A 26,444-nucleotide genomic window follows, 5' to 3' on the forward strand; every position below is an offset into this window, starting at 1 on the left:
GATGTCTCTATCTTGTTTCTATGTTTTGCCACGGGATTTACATCCCGTGGTAACTAGGATTTACACAAGCTCCAGTCTGGATCCAGAACACCTGAGAAGAGATGATGCTGACCCTCAGAGGACCCCAGATGATCCTAACCTTGAATCAACAAACAGAACTAACAATTATTGCTACATGTGTGACTGCATCATATAATTACTATTAATTAATAATATTGATAGTTCATCATCTAGCTGACTACGTCTTGTATTATTATTATTATTTTTAATTTTCTGTAAAGTTGCTTTGTAACGATTTGTATTGTAAAAAGCGCTATACAAATAAACTTGAATTGAATTGAATTGTATGGAAAACTAAACCTGGGACTCTGTAAGACACACAAATCAACGTATGTAACCACGTGAGGGTAAGTAAATGATGACAATTTTCATTTTGGGGTTAACAGTTATTATTATGAACATTAGTTACAGTTGAACATTGTTGATAGCGAACACCGAACAGAGACTAGCGTTAGTCAGGTTGACTTCAATCCGCCTGACCGCCTCTGCTCCTCTCTCTCTCTCTCTCTCTCTCTCTCTCTCTCTCTCTCTCGCCCTCTCTCGCCCTCTCTCTCTCTCTCTCTCTCTCTCTCTCTCCCTCTCTCCGCGATGTTCTCCAGCATCACCTCCATCGGAGGGTGCCTCTCTCTCTCCTCGGCCGCCAGCTCCTGCAGCCGGGCGTCAGAGGGCCAGAGTTTTTCCGGGTAACCTCCAGACGAGCCTCCATAGCGGCCAAATTCGCCCTCTGCTGGTGAATTTGAGAGTAGATTCCAATGTAGTGCTGGAAATTAGTATTGAGGATATTTAACATCATAATATTTGATATAATGATATGTACTGAGAATCATGTGCTGTTTAGATGTGTTCAGCTTGTGTGTTGTCTATTGGTCTCGCTCCTCCCTGATCATTTTCATGTGGAGTTTAATCATCATCACCCCAGGGGGCCTTTAACAATGCTATTTCAATTCTCTGAGTTTTTGTCTGTCCTCAAAGCTGGACCCTTGAATCTTTTCCGGTAGTTTAGCAGCACAGTGGGATATTATTGTTGGAGATAAAGGTCTTAAATGGATCTGGTCCTGCTGGTGGTGTTTATCCCAGAGTCCAGACCATGCTAGAAAAACAAAGATGATTGCTGATTTTAAATCTCTGGTCACATTTTTGGCCCCTATTCTTATTTAGTTTATTTCATTACTTTAAAGCAAGAGGAAAATCTAATAAAACACAAATTACAAATGCCTGGAGAGTTAATAATAAAATATAACATTTTAAGAGCAAAAATAATATAAATACAACAGAACAAATATATATAAAAAAATTAATTAGTTTGTTTTTTTCCTATATTGATAAATTAGCAAAATGAACTTAAATTACCATTTTGGCATTGATCTGTGATCCTAATGAAACATTATAATTAACATGTTTAATAAGCAAGTTTAAATGTAATTAATATATGTCATGTAAAAATTGTAATTAATAAAATAAAACATTTTTTACGTTTATTTTATTAGTAAGTAATTCATTTTATGTTAAAAAAATGTTTATATTTATTTTAGGATTCTTAAAGTAAAAACACAAGTTTTATGATTTATAATTGAATTAGATCAACTCTGTTCGTTTTCCTTTTGCTCTCACCTATTTAATTCTATAAATTTTCCATAAAAAAATTATTAGCTTATCAATAAATAAAGATAGATAAAGATAAAGCAAAAAAGATAATAATATCAATCAGTGCCTAAAAGTTTAATTCAATGTTTATTTGAATGATGTGATCTTAGCCAGAGGAATCAAGTGATAGCAATTGTTTAGAGTGGAGTGAAGCTTTACAGATCCAGTTTATTTTACGGACACTCTCAGAGCTCCTCTTCTCATATATTTTGCAGATGAATGATCATGTTTGAAGAGACTTAAGAGGGCTTAGGTTTTTCCCTGAGCGTTTCTTTCACCCATAGGGCTGCATGCGGTCTACTTCTGTTCTTATTAATGGTCCACGCCAGCTTCAGCGAGCAGATGAGCACAAACTTCACTTTGAATTTCTGGAACGCAGCATGGGAGGGTTGCTTTATTAACCAGCAAACACTCGGAGGAAGAAAAAGGCCTTTGTTTTAAATGCTCCAGCCGTCCCTCTCCATCACAAACCCCTCCCCTCCTTCCGCTACTCTTCTTTTAGTTTTGATTTCTTTTCAAAAATGTAAAGATGGGACAAACAAGCAGCTTTAGAATGCGCCTCTTGGAGAGACAGATGTCAGAGCTTTTGTGTCGCGAGGAGCGCATCATTATAACTCGAAAGTTCCCATGGCGGGGGGTTGAGGGTTTGAGAGGGGTCCGCAGCATGCCATGCGCAACACAGGGCTTTATTTAGACACCAGTGATCGCTGCCAACTGAGAAGCTTTAAAGACACAACCATCTGAGAAAATCAGGTCTGCTGAGGTTTCATCAGTATGTGTTTTCTAAGGCAAGCATCACTGTGAGGCCTGCTTTCACTCACACATATGGTCAGGGATTCAAAACAACTAAAGTATTGAACTTTATCATGTAGATCAATGTACAAGTAAACAATATGGCAGACAGATGCTATAGATTTAGTTGCATATACATTTGAATGTGGTGATGTCAATATAACATGTTGAATAGGTAAAACTCAATAGATTTGAGGACCGATTTTCTTCAGGATTTAAAAGCAGAAATTTAAAGTTTATAGTTTTATTAGCGCTCTTTAATTATGTTAAAACTTACGTATCATTTTAGCTGTAAAGTATTATTTTCTTTTTTTACATTCGTTTCAGTGTTTTATGATTTATAATGTTAAGTTGTATCGACAACTGAATTGTAAAATTTAATATAACTTTTTTTTTCACATGCACTAAAATTATGTTTTCACACAAATTGTATCAAATGTTTTCACACAAATTTGTGTTGTTTTTGTTATTATTACACTAATATTTCTGTCAAATTAACATTAATTTAGTTTTATTTTAATAGTAATGTAACAAAACATTTATAAAAAACTAAGGTGTATAAGAAGGTTATAATTTAATGTATGACCCTTCATAGTATTAAAGTTTTACAATGTCCTTTAACAACACCTTAGTTATGTACATTTAGATATATTTTATTTATCAGTTTTTTCCCTTTTGTACAGACTTAAAATGTAATAGTGTACATATAAATTCAGGAAATCTGAAGCTTATTCTTCTGTCAAAACTTGTATATTCATTTGAGCTGTAAATGGATTAAATCATAATTTTATAGCCATTTTTGTAGCGTTCAGTTGTAAAATGTAATATACTGTAAATTTACACCGAAAAGATTTATAACACATTGTTTTCATTTTGATTATTTAATTGAAATTGGCCCCATTCTATTGCAAGTGCCACACATTTAGAAAAGGAGGGATAAATGAAAACTAATAGTAATTTTTGTTGCAACTGACAATATGCTGTCAGTTAAAATGAACTTGTACTGACCCTGGAGTATTCCTTTGATATCTCCGGACAACATAGTTTTTTGTCATGTTTAGTTGTTATAACTGTTAGTCACGCTCCTAGATGAGAAAGGTCAGTTATAGGCACTATGGATGGTTTGTTCTCTTATGTTGCTCCTGTGAGTTCACCCAAAGAGACCATCCATATGGCCCTATGATTAAATATTTACAGGCCACCACATTTCCAACCAACTCATGAGAAATTCATGGAGATGTTGCATTATGGGATGATTCTGCCGTTTCCCCCACCTACAAAAACCGGAGTAAAGCCGAGGGAATGTCCAGATGCCGTTTTAGTAAACAAGATGTCTCTCATGCTTTTAATGTGCATTATACGTACAGTACAAGCGCTATACATATGTGATTTTGATTGTAATGATGCTTTGTTCACTGATTACGTTTCAATTTAGTCATTTAGCAGATGCTTTTGTCCAGCGCAGCATACTAATGAGTGATTTATCAGCTGTATTTCAAGCGTAAACCAGAAAATTATGGAGGCTTATACCTGCCATTTCTGATAAACTTATACTTTATTTCTCAATTTCTGACTAATTTATTCGTTACTCTGAAGTGGAAACAGGCTTGCAACCGTGAAAAAATATGCACTTTCATTATTCAGTTAATGCTCTGTTAAAACATATAGATCTAGTTTCGAATGGTTTAAGATGAATATAATACTGTACAGAAAGCTTACTTCATTACAGGACAAAAGATTGTACAAAAAGACCCTTGAAGGACTAAAATCGAGGTCATATTTCCAAACTAATTTCTTTTACAGATTATTCTAATTTGCTGTATAAATCAAGTCTTTCAAGGTAATTCCTAGATGATTAGGATTTGGACAAATCTTTTAAATATATACTTTTAACAGCCCGAGTCAAGAAGGAGGTGATTTGGGGTTGATATTAGTGGTTCGTTCTTCATCAATCAAGTCAAGTTGAGCACTTTGCATTGTGGGATACGGGATCATGGTGCTGTTTATACCACGCATATTGCACACAGAATAATCTGAACATAGCCATACTGTAGAAATGACTGCTCCATAGGCCTGACAAGACAGAAGCAAACGATCAGCGCACGTGCAGAGTGTGACATTGCTCTTGTTCTCATCCTTCAGGCGGATCTGGAAGTCTCCATGTCATTGTTTAAATGATTCCCCTTCACTAAACTGGGAACGAACCCAAGCGAGAACTACACGTGAAAGCTCCTCAGGAGGGGAGCACGTTCAGCGGGGAGCTTTTCAATAATGGATGTACCACATTGAGCTCCCGTTAATAATGTGTTTCTGTCACTGCGGGAGACAGAAAAACGCATTTTAGAGGCGGACCAGAGAATAATGGGATCATGCAAAGTTAGGAAAACTTAGTCATAACTCAGTCTGGCTCCTTTTCAGGCGTTTTCAGAGTCTTGTGGCATTGTTTAACAGGTATAAAAAAACAAAAAAACATGCAAGCATTGTGATTTTTAAAGCACAGCGGCTTGTTAACCCCTGAAGCTGTTATTATCATAAAAGTGATTACAGTGTTTTCATCAAACAAATTATGGATTGAAGCAATGAGACATACGCCAAAGTTTATTCACATTATAGACAAAATTGAATGGTTCAAACAGTTCAAGCTCAAAATGAAAATGATGGGAAAGTTATTTAATTTGTCCTTAGTTTGTTAAAACACCCGAAAATGCACTTTCTGTACATTGTAAATCTACACTGGAAAAAAAATTATAATATTGGTGTAGAAATTAAGAAATTGCTGGTAAATTTCACAAATAGTGGAACACATTGAATTTGAAATATTATTTTCTTGTAAAAACAGTGCAATAATGTTTTATGTACAACTTAGATAAAATTCTATATTTTTCTAAATTGTAATGGCAGGGTTTAAAATCAGATAAAGCTTATTTTTATTAAATAACTTGCATTTGTAAAAAAAAAAAAAAAATAATATATATATATATATATATATATATATATATATATATATATATATATATATGAGCTCTGAAGTTAAAATCATCTTTTTAGTGCTGACTGAGAATGCGTTGGATAAAGCGAATTATCATGCATATTGTGCAAAAAAAATTATTCAGTTTATAACTTAAAAAAATACAAATATTTAGCTTTGTACAGACAGTGTAAGTTATTGATTTTATCACCGTTGACACATAAAATGTTGAAATCTCGAGGCTAAATGTTTTAAAAAGTTGTTTTTTAGAAGATATTTTGAAGAAATTTGGTAACTGAACAATTTCAGTTTCCATTGACTTTCACTGTGTTTTTAGCTCATACAGTGGTCAATGGAAACCAAAACTGTTTGGTTACCACAGACTCAAAATTGTGTTGTCTTCCACAGGAGAAAAAGGCATACAGTTTTAGAACGATTTGTAAGTTAGATTTTTAGTTGGACTGTCCCTTTTCATCTAGTTTTTAAAACCCTTCCTCGCAAACGTTGCTGCCTGTTTGTTGTGCCACTCTTAAATATGAAAGCAGATTTTGTTCCCATGGCTGTGTATGTCTACATTAATAACCGATTTGACATTTGTGTCATGCTCTCCTGTCCATCTCTTGTGCCTTCACCCATTGGGGACTAAGCAGGGCTCGTCGTCCAATCAGAAGCTGAGCCCTTCTACTGATCCTTTGAAAGTGGATGCAATGCCAGAGGCGCTAAATACAGTTAATGGTCAATGAATTCAAATGTCATCATTATCTGAGCAGTTCTGAGAATGAATCCATGTCTTCTTACTGCTTCCATTTAGCATTCAAGCAGTATTTAAATGCAGTGTTAACATTTAACAGTTCAGTCTTTTTCAATATCCAATATTGCAATATCAATTTCAAAACAACTAAACTGTTACATATTTTTCTAAATCTGCATTCACACATTTTTGTATGTGTGTTCTTGTTTATGTATGCCAGTATTACATTAAATATTATATATTGTAGATATAGATTCATACATTATAATGTATAAAAAATATGTAACAGTTTAGATGTTTTTGAAAATAACATTTGAAAAATTGCAATATTGGGTATTGAGTAATACTTTACAATTTTAATATGAATTATATTATTATCTTTCAGAAACTAAGCCAACAGTATATAATCTAAAACCTAGTCTTCTAAGTTCTACATTAACTTTACGTTATGATAAAAATATCATCCAATGATATATATATTCTCAGCTTTAATTTAATTGAAGCTCTTCTTTTGCAGATCACATAAAGAAATCACACATCTGATGTTTTCACCTTTGCTGGGGTGGATGTGATCTCCCTGAGAGCTGACTCATCTCACACACACACACACACACAGCGTCCATGTTTTGCTGCGGGTATGGTAGACTGGCGGAGGGGTGCAGGTGGCTCTGGATTGGTGCAGACACTGTCCCGACGCTCCCGTGGTCGTGCCAGTGCCATCTGTCATCAGCTACAACATCTGCAAATCCAAGGTGCCCTTGATGGCCATTGCCATCGTGGCCCGCTTTGGATTTCTGCAGGGGGACGAGTGGGTAGAGAAGCTGCTCCCCGAACACTAATCACATCTTCATCACTAATCATCACGGTTTGGGCTTTTTTATAATTCTAGCGGTGCCGTTCCAGGATTGTTTGTCTGCTTATTTTTCCGTATCTCATATCAGATGTCAATTGCTCACCCCATGCCACACACACAGTTCAATTCAATTTTTCTTGTAGCAAAAGCGAGCAAGCCAAAGGCGATTGTGGCTAGAATAATAATAATAATAAAAAACCCTAAGATGTTTAAATGAGAAAGTTTTATCCACTCGAAACGAGAAAGTTAGTGAATGGAGTATGCTGAGGTATTGAATGTCTTCCATACCTGCAAGGCATCCATTAGACCACATTGCAATTAACATTATTGGATGTAATCCTGATAACTTTTTAAGCAAAGCTCTATATGATTTAGCAATAACGTGTAACAAGATTTCTGAAGTGAAGGGGTGTCTCTGCAGCTGTCATGATGCTGGGCTTAGGAGTTTGTCAAGCATTGCTATGCAAGTGCTTCAGCATTTGGAGTAGCTGTTAGTGCAACAATATGAGACACATATAATATTCTCATTTTTATAAGGGAATACAAACTAAAGTAGTTTAGAAATCGGCAACTAATCCCTGAACTGTTTAAATTCTAACAAATGGAGTTCCCCATGTAAAACATATGTGGTTGCCCAGGTGCTCAGAACAGTTTATAGTGTTGCTAGGGTGTTGTAGGTAGTTGCTGACTGCTGTGTGTTCAGAGTGGTTTGTTAGCATGATATGCTGTTTTTAGAGTGGGGACGATTGCAATTTTTTTGGGTGGGCAATATGTACACTAGATTACAAGAGTAAAGTCAGGTTTCTATTAAGACCTTAAAAAGGCCTAAAAAGATCTTAATTCAGAGTCATTGAAAAGGCATTTAATGTTGCCTGCACTGCAATGAGTGAACGAATAAATAAATATATTAGTTTTCCTATACAAATATCTTTAAATCAAGATACATTTACTTGAGATGCAAACTGAAGATATGTCTTTTTTTTCTGAAAGTTCAAGCTTAAAACAAAAGCAAACATCTTTCAATGTTATTTGTTTTCCCTTTGGAATTAAGTTCATATTTGTCTGAGCCCACTGGCATATACTTGTTCATGTTTTAATCATAAAATCACAGACACACACACAAAAAAACATTTTATTCATTTCTCAGAAAACAAGATTTATCTTATGGCGTTTTGCTTCTCAAGTAAATGCATCTTCTTTTAAGAATCTTTAAACATTTGCACTTGAAAACAGGACAAAAATACTAATGAAAAACGTTTTTTTCAGTGTGATTATTGGGAAGAATTCAATCACATCTGTTGGAAGTTCCATTTTCAAATGGTGAAATGTTGCTCATGTTCATCATGACATTTATACTGTATTTAGAGAAAATATTGAATTGTGTTTCCTTCAGTTTATGCATTAAATTTTCTTTACTTGGTCTTAAAATGCATGAAAAAGCCGTGTGGAAAAAACATTATCAGTTACCAGTTTGTGTAAAGAAATAATAGACATAAATAAATGATCTGTTACGGTTTTTCCCTAAACAGTTTTTTGTCTATCACAATGCATAAACTGCAGGCTAAGATTTTCTTTTGAAATGGGATGTTTGTGCGCAAAACAAAGTTTATGACTTTGTTACAAAATAAATATCATATGAACTTCAATATGTTAATTTGCTGTGCGATTGCAGGGGACTAAAGCAGCCACTTGGAGGAAGTGACATTTAAAATTCTGAAGAGCACCAAAAACACTCATTTAGGACAGAAATCTAAAAGAGAAAGAACACGTCTGTTTTGTTGGCTTATAAAAGACCGGAGGAAAAGAGACCTAAATCAGAAAGAGTAAAGCGCTGAAAAGAGAAGACAAACAAACTAAAAGCATCAGCACCGAGATCTCAGTGAGCCGTGCCAAAATTGTTTGGCACTGGTGGTTTTTAAAAGGAACACCTGCGAAGCGACAGTCGCTCCTTTACATTCTCCTGAAACCCCGCTGGTCAACGCTCCACTACTTGGCATCTGATCCTCTGGCCCCCGCCATCAGACGGCAAGAAGAAAGGAAATCACTCAAGACATAAGCTTGCGTTTCTGCAGTGATAAAAGATTCAGTTCTCCCTGCACGATTTGTCACCTGCGTGTTTGTTTTCCCACCCCCCGAGTTGAGAGCCCACCTTAATCTAAATGAGCTCATTAGTTGGCAGCATTTGCCGCACAGGTTCACATAATGAGGCTCATAAACACGGGCGCCATCCACTAAATGAGGCCTGTCACCTCACGTTAGGCGAGTTTGCATAAAATACTGGCTCATTTAAATGAAAACATTTTCATTCGAAACTTTGCCTGGAAAATGATTGTTTTGATAAAAAATATTTTCAGCTTCAGACTTCATGTTTCTGGAATGTGTAGGGTAGGAGGTTTTATGCTGAATTCTCCAGAAGAAAATAGACACGGCTCAAAGGAACGGTATAGAACATAAAGTTCGGGTCTTCTCGGTTTCCTGTTCCCGGTTGAAGTCCCGTGGCGCTGTGCGGCATGTTGGCAGTGGCCCGGAGCTTATGTACCGCTCCATAAGGTGATTTGTGGATGGCTTTCCTCACGTGGTGGACAGCCAGCTCAGAGTTCAGATCAGGACAGCACAGATAGACTGAGGACGGCCTGAGTGTTGACATGTTGAATTATTGTGGCCTTATTTTGTTTCTAGTTCTGTTTCTTCCGATCCCTGAAACGGAATAAAGAACAGTTAAAACAAAAGAAGATTTACAAAATGGTGATCTGAAAATCTGAATGATGTATCTAAAAGTTATGTTATGTTTTTGACAAAACGTTCTTAAAGTTCTTCGAATGTTAAAAATAAACGTTCAAATAATGTTATATTTTTGGTGAAAATAAAGTTAGTAAAATGTTGTAAGAAACATTTTTGTAACCTTTATATAGCCCTACAATATAAAAGTTGTATTCACAACAAGGAAATCAGGGGCGCAGATAGAATTTTTTAACTGGGGGGGACCAAGCTGTCCAGCAGTCAAATTTTTTCAGTCCAGAAAAATCACCAGCACAGTCATAGACGACAGTACAATTGCATCTAAAAAAAAATTGAATATCATAGAAAAGGTCTTTATTTTTTGTAACTTAATTCAAAAAAAGCAACCTTTCTTATATTCTAGATTCATTGCACACAAACTGAAATATTTTCATTTTTTTTGTTTTAATTCTGATGGTTACGACTTACAGCTTAAGAAAATAAATATTCAGTATCTTCAAAATATGAATTTTCTAATTTGAGCTTGATTCACTTGATAAATTTTTGAGTTTAAATACAGGGTACCTCCTGGGCTAGTTTAAAACATGCAACCACAATTATGGGAAAGACTACTGACTTGACAGTTGTCCAGAAGACGATCATCTACAACCTTCACAAGGAGGGTAAGCCACAGAAGGTCATTGCTGAAAGGGCTGGCTGTTCACAGAGTGCTGTATCAAAATATATTAATAGAAAGTTGACTGTAAGGAAAAAGTATGGTAGGAAACGGTGCACAAGCAACAGGGATGACCGCAGCCTTAAGAAAATTATCGGAACAAGCCGATTCAAGAACTTGGGAGAGTGTCACAAGGAATGGACTGAAGCTGGAGTCAGTGCATCAAGAGTCGCCACACTCAGACCAGACATCTTCAGGAAAAGGGCTACTGCTGTCACATTCCTAAAACCAAGCCACTCCTGAACCAGAGAATAATGTCAGAAGCATTTCATCTGGGTATAAGGAGAAAAAGAACTGGACTGTTGCTCAGTGGTCCACAGTCAGATGAAATTAAATTTAGCATTTCATTTGGAAAACAAGGTCTGGAGTCTGGAGGAAGACTGGAGAGGCACAGGATTTAAAGTCCAGTGTGAGGTTTCTGAAGTCAGAGATGATTTGGGTGCTGTGATGTCTGCTGGTGTTGCTCCATTGTGTTTTATCAAGTCCTAAGTCAATGCAGCCATCTACCAGGAGATTTTGGTAGCACTTCCATCTGCTGACAAGCTTTATGGAGATGCTGATTTCCTCTTCCAGCAGGATGTTAGCACCTGGCCACAGTGAAAAAAAAACACTTCCAAGTGGTTTGATGACCATGATACTACTGTCCTTGATTGGCCAGCCAACTCACCTGACCTGAACCTCACAGAGAACCTATGGGGTATTGTGAAGAGGAAGAGAAGTAACATCTGACAAACAATACAGAGGAGATGAAGACCGCTATCAAAGAAACCTTGGCTTCAGTAACACCTCAGCAGTGCCACAGACTGATCTCCTTCATGCCGCACCACACTGAAGCCCCAAACAAGTATTGAGTGCATAATTTTTCCTTATTTTGTTTTTTTTTATTTTTCTTAAAAAATAATTCCTACTTTAAATTTTTCTAAGCTCTAAGTCACCATCAGAATTAAAACTCTTGAAATGTTTCAGTTTGTAGTCAATGAATCTAGAATATAAGAAAGTTTGCTTTTTTGAATTAAATTACAAAAAATAAAGAACTTTTCCACTACATTCAAATTTTTTGAGATGCACCTGTATATGATCACTATGGTTACCGCTACAGGCATAATTGAGGCAGGTACCAGCTCCTCGTAGGACCCCGAGTCAGGAGTCATAGCCCATATACAGTACACACAGAGAACATAAACATCAGTGGCAGCACCATCGTCGTTTGTTTGACAACAGAACAGCATGTAGTGAGAAGGTGGATACAAAGTAATGGTTATTATTAGATTATTAGATTAGATTATTATTGTGCTTCAGCCTGCGTCTCGTCTGCCCTGACCCGATTCTTTAGCTCCAAAACAAACACACCCATACCCCAACAGGACCTGCTATGGTAGCCATGAGAGCTAAATGTGCTGCAAATGACAAAAACACCTGTAAGTTATGAAAACATCTTCATCAGTTTGACAACACATGCTGCAAATACTCACAATACAAACAAATAAATAAATGTGCTGCAAAAACACAGACCACATCGGAAGTATTTAAGGGAACTGTAAAGTGACAAATATGGCTGGGACATAATTTATCAATGTTTGCTCTGAAAAGATCTTTGTTTATTTTAACAACCCTGGTCATACGATTTCTTAGCTTATTTTGTGTGTGGATATTATTTGCCTAAATAAGATGACTAATACACAGTTACTGTAAATGTGAACGGTTATGTAAGCTGGCTAACTTATTCAATTCAATTCAATTCAAGTTTATTTGTATAGCGCTTTTTACAATACAAATCGTTACAAAGCAACTTTACAGAAAATTATGTTTCTACAATATTTAGTAGTAGCTAGTAGTTTGTGCACGTTTGACAGGATTTTAGAAAAATAAAAATAATAATAATAATACAAGACGTAGTCAGCTAGATGATGAACTATCAATATTATTAATTAATAGTAATTATAGGATGCAGTCACACATGTAGCAATAATTGTTAGTTCTGTTTGTTGATTCAAGGTTAGCATCATCTGTGGTCCTCTGAGGGTCAGCATCATCTCTTCTCAGGTGTTCTGGATCCAGACTGGAGCTTGTGTAAATCCTAGTTACCACGGGATGTAAATCCCGTGGCAAAACATAGAAACAAAATAGAGACATCATTAGCATAGCTGCTGATCCAACAAAGTAAAATTAGTTTAACCCAAGCTAAAGAATAAAAATTACAACTACACTCACAATTTAAGAGATACATTATTCGAATGCTTGGCGAAAGAGATGCGTTTTTAATCTAGATTTAAACAGAGAGAGTGTGTCTGAACCCCGAACATTATCAGGAAGGCTACTTCTTTTACAACTTACCTTACAAAAACTAAACACAGCCGATGGTTTTACTATTGAGATGAATTAATAAATACATTTATTACATAAAAAAGCAAACAAAAAATGGTTGCTGTAATCATTAACAAATTAACCATGGATTTACTATAACCATAGTTTAACCATGGTATTTGTACAACTATGGTTATACAAATGGTAATCAATACTCAAAAAAAAAAAAAAACCTTGTTTAAATTTTTTTTTTGTGGGGTAATTTTGTTTGTGTTGAGTATTTGCAGATCGTTTCTGTACAGTATTTTTTTGTGTTGTGAGTATTTGCAGCTTGTTTTTGTATTTTGTTGTGTTGCGAGTTTTTGCACCACGTGTGCGATTAAACTGATGTTTTGAAGATGTTAAGATGTTTTTTTGATTTGTTGGTGCTTTTTCTATTTGAATGTGTTTTGTGAAGTTGAGCTCTCTTGGCCATCGTGCATCACCCCTATTTTGAAATCTTCACCGCACACGTACATACCCAACATACATGGCAACGATGATCGCGGAAACAAGCGAAGACGACACACAAGCCTATTCAAACAAAAGCCAACATGGATAAGTTGTGTGAAACAAAGCAAAATCAACCCCCTTACCTCTGATTGGCTACAAGTGTGTTTTGGGACTCGGTCAGACACAGTGGTCAAAAGCGTGTTTCAAAAATTGTTTAGTACACGTTTAAGGAGCGTCGAGCCGGGTCGCTTCTACTTAGACTAATGTACATAGCGGAAACTCAGATTAATCCTCTGTTTACCAATAGAGCCTTTCATTGAGACAGTGAGGGGGACGGATCTGGTTACTATGAATCTGGGGAGATCATGTCCCCCCCGTCCCTAGCGCCATCTGCGCGCCTGAAGGAAATGGGACATTTCAACATTTTAGAAACATTTAAAAGTATTCTCAGTGTATCATCAGTGTCATTCATCTATCATTTCCTCTGATTTTAAGGATTACTCATGGTTAAGGTTAGGTTTAGGTGTAGGAATATTGTCAAGACAAAATTTTTGGATTAATTGCTTTTTGCAGTGTAGTTTTAGGCCATTGCTTTTCTGTTATTAAAGTGTTTGGAGTGGTTTTGAACTTGTTGCCAGGGTGTTCTAGATTGTTACTAAGACTGTACACTTATTAGGCTTTGCTATTCTGCTGCAAGAGAGTTCTAGGTGGTTGCTAGGCCATTTCTGTGTGGTTACTGACGTTTTTGAGCAGCAGGGTTGTACAAAGGAGAACTGAAACTCAAAACAGATGGTTGTGTCGGCACCTGTCTTGCTCTGAAATCTGTTTGGAGCAGTTTTCCACATGTATAAAACAGTCAAGACCTTCATGTGCCAAAAAAATAAACACTTCAGATTTAACCCTCCTCTCACTGCAAGTCTGTCTCTTACAGTAACGCTCAGAGTCATCTAACGTCATTTGAGAGTATCTTTCACATACATGTTACACATCATATATTTAAGTTCCATTGCTTAAACAGTTGCATTTCTGGTTTAAGAGACAATTTAGTTTTTTTATCAAAAGCTTATCTTTGATTTACAAAGTGCTCGAGTCCAACCAGCAGTGCTAACGAATGACCAGTAGATGGCGCTTTATCTGCATTACGCATAAACTTAATGAATGAGTTTGTCATTAGAGTCTCATTAGTTGCTGAGTTTTTATGTGCTAAAACAGCAACATTTAGTCAAACCACAAATTGTCACCACATTTTAACAGAAAGCAACTTACAGCATTACAATCCCAAAATACATTTAAACTGCACATTTACTGCAAATTAAAATGGCATTGAACTTTTTACATCTTTTGTTTTGCATCCAAAAAGGTAATAATTTAACTAGGTTTTTAGATTCTCTGAGTGGTGCTTACTGCCAAAAAGCAAATGTGTAGCCATAGTATTGTTTTTCTTTTGTTGGGATGTTCTAAGTGGTTGCTAGATAGTTTCTCACTGGCCCAAGTCAGCAGAGTTCACCTCCATCATGTCTCTGTGATATTCTGCTCTCTTAATATGAATCGAGATATGGAAAAAAAAAATTTTAATTACAAAGGAAATCCCTAGTTTCCTTCTGAGGGAACCTTAAACTGCGTTCTCTAGAGGTCGCTATGAGGAACACCATTAGCGTGACTGGTGTTTGAAGTATTCATCTAAACACGACAATAACATTGGCCCGGTAGTCGGTTGCCACGTTCACTGCAATCATCACAGCCGTACCCATATCTGATGTCCCATTTGTGATCTATTTGCTCCTCGGACAAGGCTGTGCTCCTCTCACTGCAGGAGGCTCACTTTGAACTCGCCAGTCCAGGGCAGACTGGGTGAGTCCTCCTCTCGACTTGAGAGTTAGGTCCTCTGACCCTGGGCTATTGATTGTTCAGTCGAGCTGGGTTCTTTTCTCATCTTGCTAGGGATTGTACCATTCGTGCTTGAGCTCCGTAACAGTGACATCAAGTGGTTGGGCCACTTGCCACTTCCCTGATATGCTGCCTCTATTCGTGTCCATCCAGGCAGTGCTCCCCTTATCTCGGAGGGTTGTCTTTCAGCCTGCCACTCCTGACTGAGCATGTTCTGCCTCTCTCCGCCTCCCTGTTGAGCTGTTCTTCTTGTGGATCTAGCGAGCCTATCCTCCAACAAAAAACGACCATATAGGTCGTTTGTGCAAGCATTTATTACGACCTATATTTACGTTTTAAAGTTAAGCACCCTCTAGCGGGCGTAAAAATAATGACAGTATCGCGTTGCATCTGTCGTCATGAATTGACGTATCACGTCATTACCAATCAAAACGCACGTTTATTTAAATGCAATGTTTGGGCTTTTTACACCGATCTCACAGTATTTCCTACATATTTTACTAGGTGGCTTATTCGTTCGAATGACCACACCTAACCCCACCCCTGAACCTAACCCTCACAGAAATCATGCTAAATTATGATTTATTGAGCATATACATTTTCGTAAACGTCTGTTCCCTGGGATCGAACCCATGATAGCATGATTACATATCAAGGTATAGCGCAATAATCTACCAACTGAGCTACACGAAACACAAACCAGAGTGCAAATAAAAGAATACAAAACATTAATATGAAAACGACGTTTTGCCGATAGGGGCGCAATTGTAGGATACGCTCTGATGGGTCGTATTTCAGGGATTTGGACAAACGACCTATACGAGCGTATTGGTTGGAGGACAGGTTGGATCTAGCATAGCAGTGCCCTTGATGGTTTCATATGAGTATGCCCCTCTTGATCTGAGCGTCCGAGCACCCCTTCTATTTTTGAAGATGGGTCTCCGCACATTTGAACTCCGGATAGCAATCTTGCCAGGCAGCTGGACCATCTCCTACCTCCCTGGTTGTTTGCTTGTTAAGTGACCTAGCTGTGCTCCCCTCACCATGAAGTGTCTCTTGCAAGCGCGCCACTCCCTTCTGGGCATCTGTGAGCAGATGCTTCGCATTCTGTTCGGTGAGCATGCCACAGTCACATAGGGCTCCTAGGCTGGTTTACACAGCTTCGGTTACCCCTTAAGCAACAGTGTTTCAAAATCCATGCTATGGTAAGTGCACATGCTGAGCTCTGTGCACTTTCTAAAATCCACATTGTGGTAAGTGTGCATGCTAAGCATTCTGCACACTTTCTAAAATCCTGTATGGTAAGGGTTACACGCTGTAAGCCTCATTTCCTTTCTCTGAGTTGGTTTAGGCTCCTGTTCTCGCCTTGGGCTCCAATAAAACTTATGTGTTTTATTTCTGAACAGGGTGTTGCTACCAAAGATCTGTCGAGTCAGTTCTTTGAACAGGTTTATTCAGAACCGGCTGTAGCCCTTCTGGATGGCAGGCCAGAGATGGTTTGGTTTTTAGACACCTGGCTGTATGCCCTTAAAGGAACACTCCGACTTTTTGGGACTTTAGCTTATTCACAGTATCCCCCAGAGTTAGATAAGTCCATACATACCTTTTTTATTTCTGTGCGTTCTGTAAGTGTTATTTGACGCACCCACCGCTAGCCTAGCTTAGCACAAAGACTGGATGTAAATGGATACTGGTAGCATAGTAATCCCAATAAGTGACAAAATAATGCAAACATTTTCCTATTTACATGTTGTGATCTGTATAGTCACAGCGTGTACAAATAACAAGGCTATATGAGACAGAGAGCATTTTTAATCGTATAAATACTGGGAACTATATTCTCACTAGCGTAGGAGCACAGCTAACGCTTACTTGGGCGGAGTGATTAGCGCAGCACACGAGACGCGCCATGGTGAGGAGAAGAGAGTTCGCTCAGAGTTGGAGTAATAGAGTCAGCAATTACTAGATAGTAGATTTATAGTGTACAATCATGGATGATCGCTGTATTGTAAAGAACTGCGAGAATAAACAGGGGAGACCAGGTATTACTATGATGTTTCATAGAATTCCAACCACAAACGCTGACCTGATAAATCGATGGCTACTTGCTCTGGAAATAGATCCAAACACACCTGTAAACACCATCACGAAGTACTTTGTTTGCTCTGAACATTTTACTGTAGACGACTATTTTGAAAAAATGCAAGTTGCCACACGGACCATGAAACGTGTGCTAAAGGATACAGCCATCCCATCGATAATAAAGACAGGACAAATTGGATCACCTGTTGCTGCGGTAACTGTTCCGTTATGTTTTGAGATGACTAACATTAGCCATACTGTAACAGTGCCATGCTAATGTAATATAACCTTAGTAGTGACACTATTACGTGAATAGGGGGTCCGTGTATCCCCTTTATTGTTATTATTGTGACACACTGTATGCAATGGCTATACTACAATTTCATTGAACTCTGAATGATCATTATAACAAAATCACTTACTTGGTGGATAGCAGACCATTAGGTTCACTCGGCATGGGGCGTTTCTTCCAGTTGATCTTGTCACAATAGGGAAAAAAGACAACTGCCGGGTGTATTAGGGCAGAGAAATCTTCCGTGGTAGTGACGCAAATATTTTGATTGTTATCAAGCCTTGACATTGATGGCTATACCCGGTCCCATTCATTACAACAAAGGCACTCGGTTTCTGTCGGCATAGGTTGGCATGTTCCACATTTACACCACCAGTCCGTATTCGTTCTGATTCTCCCTTCGTCTTACAGCTTCCAAAGTTTGTAACTCCTCGTCTGTGTATTCTGGCTCAAAACTATATGGTTCTGGATCTTGGTTTGATACACAGTAAAATTCCTCTGAGTCTGCCAACTCCTCAAAGTAAGCCATGATCACGAGTCACGTCTAGCTAGTTAGTCACGTTTGTTTTGTTTACGGTCTCGTGTGCTGCGCTAATCACTCCGCCCAAGTAGCCACTCCGCCCAAGTAACGTTAGCTGTGCTCCTACGCCTAGTGAGAATATAGTTCCCAGTATTTATACGATTAAAAATGCTCTCTGTCTCATATAGCCTTGTTATTTGTACACGCTGTGACTATACAGATCACAACATGTAAATAGGAAAATGTTTGCATTATTTTGTCACTTATTGGGATTACTATGCTACCAGTATCCATTTACATCCAGTCTTTGTGCTAAGCTAGGCTAGCGGTGGGTGCGTCAAATAACACTTACAGAACGCACAGAAATAAAAAAGGTATGTATGGACTTATCTAACTCTGGGGGATACTGTGAATAAGCTAAAGTCCCAAAAAGTCAGAGTGTTCCTTTAAAGCAGTGGTTTCCAATCCTGGAGTGGGTTCTCCAGATCCAGGATTGGTAACCACTGCTTTAAAGGAATCTCTTTCTTCTGATTCCAAGCCTTGAGCTCTGCCCTAGGCTTGGACTTCCTAGCCCAGCCCTTAACAGGTAGGTTCTTCAAGGGTATGCAGCTCAGGTCCGGATAATGTCACTTACAGCCGTCAAGATGTCCTTGGGGCAACTCCCATGGCTATGGTAGAGTTAGTACTTCATGCTCGCCATGGTTTCTGGTGAGCCCTTCCCTCAGCATGACGCCCATAGCGACCTCTAGAGGATGAAGTTCAAAATCCCTTTACAAGGGAACGTCTCAGGTAACGTATGTAACCATGGTTCTCTGAGAAGGGAATGAGACACTGCGTCCTTTAGTTCCCTTACCATGTTTTGGATGTGAGCTTCAAATGATGAAGCGGATGATGTGTTCTTCCGTCACTCTTGTATACTGTGGTCGCACCGGGTGATGTCACAGGCTGTTGCCAGGCAATGTTATTGTTGTGTTTAGATGTATGCTTCACATACACGCTGAAGGTGTTCCCCATAGTGTCTCTAGAGGACGCAGTGCCTCGTTCCCTTCTCAGAGAACCATGGTTACAGATGTAACCTGAGACGTTTTTTTTTATATGAAATTATTGTCTACATATTGTAACATATTTCTTGGGTTTTGCATCGCTATGCTGTTTGCAAGGGAGTTCTAGGTTGCTAGGATGTTGTTAACAGTTGCTGGGTTGCTCAGAGAAATTTTTACTAGAGGTCAACCGATTGATTGGTTTTGCAGATTAATCTGCACCAATAGTTGATCGCTGCAAATATCCATGCCGATAGTTTTCCAGTTTGCATCCATTGGGAATCTTCTAAATTACTGAATCTATGACACAATGAATTTAATATTATTTGAAAAGTGCTCATTTATTTTAAGCTTATTCACAAAATAATGTGGTTATGTGTAAGGCCAGTTTGTATTTGACTTTGAGTTATCTTGTACAATTAAAAGACTGTATACAAGTAGACACTCAAGTAGAAGAAAATGTATAACTGCACTGGCGTTAGCAGAGCTACTGCTCATTGAACATCATGCCTCATAGTGTTAGTTCATTGTTATCCATAACCTACCATAAGCTCTTCTCTACTGCACAATGGTAACTACAGAAACATCAACATAACAGAAACCATTTCAAATGTCAAACATAACTAAACATTAAACATTAACAGATGTTTCCCTTTACTCAAAAACACATAAAAGTGTGCTTAATTTTTAACAATATTTACTCGCCATCTCCAGCCATATGTGAAGCATGCTGGGAACTAACAATCACTGCCAAAATAAAACGGCATAGTTGAGCTAATTCTCTTAAAATAAATAGGTATCTTTCTTTCCTAAATTTTATCAGCTATATCAATTCCTAAATTCAAGCCCAAAACTACTTAAGTTTCCTTAAAAAAAAAAAAATAATAAAAAAACAAGGAAAACGTCTCTTGGTTTTATTAGGGAAATGTTCACAATATTTTACATACAACACTGCACCACTATTAACCTCAGGTTAATTGAGGTAATTATGACCTTAATTTTGTAAATTAAAATTAAAATGTTTTTTTTTTTTTTTGTAAAGTCTATATATTTTTATGGCTCAGTATTGTTTTATTTTTGTAATAAATTTCAGCAATGTTTTACTTGAAGACTTTTTTTATTTAGTATCTATTATAAAAACTATCAGTTGATTATTCAGTTATCAGCAGGGCTCTAAACTGCGACTAAAATAAATATTAAATTGCGAGTGAAGTTTTTGCTGAGGTCGCCGCCACTGGCGACTAGGCCTATGTATTTACATATTATCACTTACAATTTTGCATGTAATGCCTTTTTTCCCTGATTGTTTTGCAATCACATCATCACATATTAAACTGAGATGATGCTCATCAAAGGTTTAGTGGAAAAAAAGTTTCAAACAGTCCTCATCTCTGCTGTTCACACCTGCTAAACGCAGCTCAACAGCACGAGAGAGATTGAAATGATGGAGACATGAGAAGTGAAAGAGTAGAAAAACAGCGTCTATTTTGTGCTACAACAGGTAACGCTATTAGCTGTGTGGATATAGGCAATATAGTTAACAATTCTCGTTTATAATCATTAATAATATGGTTTTATGTTAAGAAGATCTTAAGTCTTTACTGTGTTCTGTTAATGCATGAACTTCATTATTTGAAGCGCACTTGTGCTTTGTTACTTTTTAATAAGCAAAGTATCAGCTTTACAATTGTTCCAAATTCATAAAGAAAATCAAACAATAAATACAGTTTTGGCGCTCTTTAATGAGGCAGGTGCGATCACGATTTAGTGCCTCAGTTCAAGCAGCACATGAACCTATCATACCTTTTTTCTTTACTACTAGAGTACATAATGAACATGAATTAACATCAAAAGGTAGGCTATTTTATAAGAGAGCCTACAGTACAACTTACTGAAATGTCTCGTGGCAAAGCTCATTTAGTGTTTCAAACTCCCGAAAATGTGTAAAGCTTGAAAACATTGCAATGTAATATACATTTACCTAAGAATAACCATTTGGTGTAAATAAGCTCATCATTCAGCTTGAAAAATAACTATAAAGAGGAGCATTTTGCTATATTTATGTGCTATTGCATTTTAATATTTTTACTTAACCTGTTGTCTTCATGATTTAACTCCTCCTATAAAATTGCATTTTATTTTATAATTATTTTATAATATTAAGAATAGACTAACAGGCTGAAAGTATGAAAGACATGCACTCTTAAAAATAAAGGTGCTTAAATGGTTCTTCACAGAACCATTTCTGGTTCCACAAAGAATCATTCAGTCAAAGGCTCTTTAAAGAACCATCTCTTTCTCAACTTTTTATAATCTGAAGAATTTTCTTTCGGATGTTAAAGGTTCTTTATGAAACCATTTAGAGAAAGGGTTCTTCTATGGAACTGTGAAGCACCTTTATTTTTAAGAGTATAGGACTACATTTACAGGATGCATTGAGGAGGAGCCCAAACTACATTCAGTGGCCAAGTGATGCTTATGGTCCATGATATTGGTACAGATTCTGTGTAATAAACAATGCGTTACTGTATATTTCAAGTTGGAAAAGACATTTAGTTCCAACTTTAAGTGAACCTTAGTTCCCAGGTCATCTACAAGATGGACTCAATTGCTGATAAAGTCAATAAATGATGAGACATAAACACATGACAGTACAATTGAAATATTAAATTGTAAAATAATAATAAAATAAAATAAAATAAATAAAACTTTCTGTGGCACCTAAAAAAATTATTTGGCGCCTATGTTTTTTTTTCTTAAAGGAGCCAATGGCTCCTTACTTGATTTTTTAGTTTGTAGCCCTGATCAGCCAGTATGGATCCAACCAAGTTATCGGTATTGATAAAACCAGTTCAGGGAAATTCTTTAATAATAATAATAAATATTAAAAAAGTATTTTTAAAAATATATGAAATTATTGGTCTGTAACAAGTTTAATGAAACTGAAAACAGTAGTATACAGATCAGTATTAAATTAGAAATAATCTGTATATTAAAATGAAGAGATTTTGCATCTGGGACATACTGTACTGTATATATGACTGAATCAGTTCTCTTTCAAAAGACTTAAAAAGCCTTGTGTGAACAGCAAGAAAACCAAGTGAGCGCAGTGCAGGAAGGCTTTCTGAGTGACCCGTGTGTCATAGAGGGTGAGACATGCTGCTCTGTGATTGGCTGACAGTGAGCAGCTCTGCGGTTCAATACATGTAGGAAAGAAAGGAGAGGAGAGGAGAGCTGAAACACAAAACAGATGGTTGTGTTGGCACCTGTCTTGCTCTGAAATCTGTTTGGAGCTGTTTTCCACATGTATAAAACAGTCAAGACCTTCATGTGCCAAAAAAATAAACACCTCTGATTTAACCCTCCTCTCACTGTGAGTCTGTCTCTTACAGTAATAGACGCCTGGTGTGACCATGAGCGGGCACCTTCGGTTACTCGTTCTGTCTCATGCATCTTATAGACATTATGGAAATTATCATATGTGTGAAATTTGAATCAAAAATGCCAAAGCAAGTTACGAATAACTAATGGTGCAGCTTTTTAATATCCATTTTTGCTCAGTGACCTAATCAGTTTTAATATCTTTAATGTACTTGTGCTTTCTTTCCATTTACTCACTTACTTAAATGTTATTTGTTTTGATATTTTGTTATGTTATTTCCTGACATTCTTTTTTATTATTTCAGTTTTTTTTATTTTATTTGGAGCCATTGGATGTCGTAGGAAACAACTTTTTGTAATTAAGTTTTATCTCGCAAAGACCTTTTGGCATTATAATTAAATAATGACAAAATCATTACATACCATTTTTGTTTTTTGAATGCAATAAATTTTAACTGAAATAAAATTAAAGCATTTTAGCCAAAGCAACATTTCTTATTTTTATTTAGTTGAAAACAGAAATAACTGAAACAGAATTAAAATTAATAACTGTAGACATACAATAAAATTACTAAAACCTCATATAACTGGAAAACTTTGATATATTATATATTTCAATGAAATTAATTTATTAGGTTTTTAAATGCTTTCATTTCAAGTAGTTTTTGTTTTTTTACTTGAAATATAATATATATGAAACTGAAATATAATATATATATAAAAAATTCACCTGGATGTAATAAAAACTATAGACATATTAAAAACAAACATTACAAAACACACACACAAACTAATATTAAAATATAAACTGAAAAAATGAATATATATTTATATATATATATATATATATATATATATATATAAAAAAACTATAATAGTATCTCATTAATAAGTAACACTTCTTTTAGCATTTAGATTTGACTTAACTATTTTAGTGTTGGTGCATAAAAACATAATTTATTAGTGCATAATATTATTCTATTTACCTTTTTTTTTTAACCACATATTTTTATATTATAATAATATTACATATTATATGTCCCAAAACAAATTGCTCTAAGAAGGATGTAAGAATTGTCTTCAACAGGAGGTCAGCAGCAATACTGCAGATGGTCCACAAATTATTGTTTAATCTAACACTAAGTCCTGATTCATCTCTATGTCCTTCAAGGGGTCTTTAAAAATGTTGAAGACCCCTAATGAGACGCGTGTGCATTTCCGGATCCAGAAGAGGGCAGTGCTGCATGCGCACCTCTCCAGCCCTGCTCTTACTGCATGTTTATGTACTCTAATAGCGACAGTGAGTCAAACCACTTAATTGTTCCCATGTTTTCACACATAGTAAGTCATGTTTCAATACCAAACACATTGAAATGTGCACTTTCATTGAGAATTTAAATGACATGGAACATTTTCCTGCTTGTATGTCCTCAAGTTGAATGAAAAAAAGAACTGTATTTAACTACTGCATTAAACAAATATGCATGTAGTGAAACCATAAATAATAGTGAAGAATGTAATTAAGTGTTTTAAAACACAATCAGTAGTTGAAACCTTATATTTAATCAATGTTAATTAAATAAACAGTCATTTAATACACAACTTAATCATTATATTGTGATTTAATAAGCTATATTTGTTTAAGCTAGTTGTGTAGTGTTGGTTTTGTCTAGTAATTTAATATGCAACCCTTTTAGACCCACAATTATTAAAATGACAAACTGTGAATTAAAGTGTTTGTATGTTAAATCAATATTTTCCAAAATCAGTCTAAATGAATCTCAGTGAGAGCAACTGTTTACACGGCGGTTTTCTGTCTCGTTTCTTTATTTTGAATATTTAACCAAATGTTTGTGATCAGATTTTGCAGGAATTTCCACATGATGCGTTACACTAAACATGTGCCTTTTGCTTTGTAGTGATTATCAACACATAAGAGATGCATTAGGCTTTATTAAAACCAACTGAGGAATAAAACCGCATGGTGGACTCCTTATGTGGACCTGTGTAATGTTACTCAAATCTATTACCTAAACATTTCTAAGAAATTGATTCTCTCGATTTAATCAGAAACGTCTCCTTGAAGACATTTGTTTTAGTTTTTGAAATAACCCTATTCAATCCAAATCTATTCTTTTCACATCTTTTTTGGATGCATTTCTAAGTGTAAGAAATGCATCCAAACATGAGAAGTGTTTAGTCTTTATTATCAGCCATATATGTTGGACATGCTTTCCTATAAAAACAAACAAAAAAAAAGTATTTATTTATGACTGTCTAAAGCAGAATAGCTCAAATGTATAACATATGTCTCATATGCAGTACAGCAAACTGCACGTAGATAAATGATTTCTTTAAAAGTAGAATTGTTCAGATTTGATCCAAATAGAAATATTTTTCTCTCTGCCTGATGTATTCACATCTGGTTAGACTGTCAGAGGTCAGATGTGTGAAATATTGTGCTAATAAATAGTCTCCGTGAGGACAGGTTTGAATGGGAAGTGCATTGTAAATGACTTCTCTCTCTCTTCAGTAATGTGGCTAATTTTTGTGGGTGGGTTTTTAGGTTGCTAGCATGAAATGTAGCGTGCAGCTTCGGTTTTATTTTCTGAATGCACATGCGTGCACATGTTAATCAGAAATGAATTAACATGAAGAAAATTTCAGTGGAAAATCCAAATCATGACTGGAGAACATGTCTAATATATTGCTCTATAACTGCAGGTTGGTTTATTTAGACAGAACTACAAAGACTCCATCTCTTTTAAACATAAATGTATAATTCCATAAACTGTCTTTTTTATTGTTATTTTAATTTATTTGTTAAACTAATTCTATTTTATTTATGTTTTGATTTGATTAATTTTATTTTCCTCTGGGCAGGCTTAAATATTTGGAGGTTTGCAGTTTTGCCATTTCCACAATCATATCATTCTCATTTTGCAGCATTTGCGCTACGTTCAACATGCGTTCTTGCAGTCTGAGGGATTGCGCATTATCGTGTCTGTTCGTAATGTCATACATCAATTAAATCAGCATTTTGTAGGATCCGTATAATCAGTTTCTTAATGAAGCAGGTGTTTGGACAGGTGTTGTACTAGCTCTGTGTATATATCCGTATTCGGCTCGAAAACGCACCTTTTACATGTTGTCTTTACGAGAAATCTTTGCACATAAAAGGCAGTGTATATAAGAAATGCACATTTTCCAGATCCGTCAGCTTTGCTTAAGAAAAGCTCTTTCCGTGCTGCGGAGCATCGCCCATCATTGATCAAGACTTTGGCTGGATTTCTTTTGACGTGCACTTTTATTAAATTGGTTTGCTGTTGGGTGAAGGCAGCTGGAGACGAATCAAGTGGCAGATGAGCTGGCAGGCCGTGCCACAAGTGTGAGGTGAGCGCTCGAGAGAGAGACAGATGGACGGACAGATAGATAAATGATTTCCAGTGGAAAGACTAGCGAGGATAAGAAGCAGCCTGGCATTATCCCGTGCCCTTTAGTATTTAAAGGACGCTGGCATAGCATTTAGGTATTTGGGACGACAGAGCCACGCAGAAAACGTGCTCACACAAACCCCCTACAATCATTTGCTTTATGAGGCGCCTGCTGATGCCATGGTAACCCTCCTGTCCCGGGCACGGTGCAGGCGCTGGTGTGCCAAACAAATGCCATGGTAACTTTTTTTTTTTTACCCATGTTGCCCAGAAACCTTTGAGATGTAGTAAGTGAAACCAGTGGATTCACAAATGAGGCTGAGAGAAACGCTAAGTTAAGTGTTTACAGTTTCTATGTACAAATTACCCAGAAACAGTGTGAATTATACGCTGACTTTAAGAACAGGTCCTGTTTAGGTAAATTTAGGGGTGCAATCCGTTGAGGTTTGTCTCACGTAACTCAAATTTTCTTTTGGCGCCCAAGAACCAA

At 36.5% G+C, this 26,444-nt stretch overlaps 1 protein-coding gene across 1 annotated transcript in view; it reads left to right on the forward strand.

Moving 5' to 3' along the window:
* Positions 1-391: 391 nt before the first annotated feature.
* The window catches only part of LOC132152440 (nuclear factor 1 X-type-like), a 180,584-nt gene continuing 154,531 nt past the window's right edge, over positions 392-26,444 (forward strand). Inside the window, exon 1 of the mRNA XM_059561205.1 lies at positions 392-407. The gene's annotated coding sequence lies outside the window, so the exon portion shown is untranslated. The remainder of the gene's footprint in view (positions 408-26,444) is intronic.

Source organism: Carassius carassius, chromosome 1, assembly GCF_963082965.1.
Source record: "Carassius carassius chromosome 1, fCarCar2.1, whole genome shotgun sequence".
NCBI lineage: Eukaryota > Metazoa > Chordata > Actinopteri > Cypriniformes > Cyprinidae > Carassius > Carassius carassius.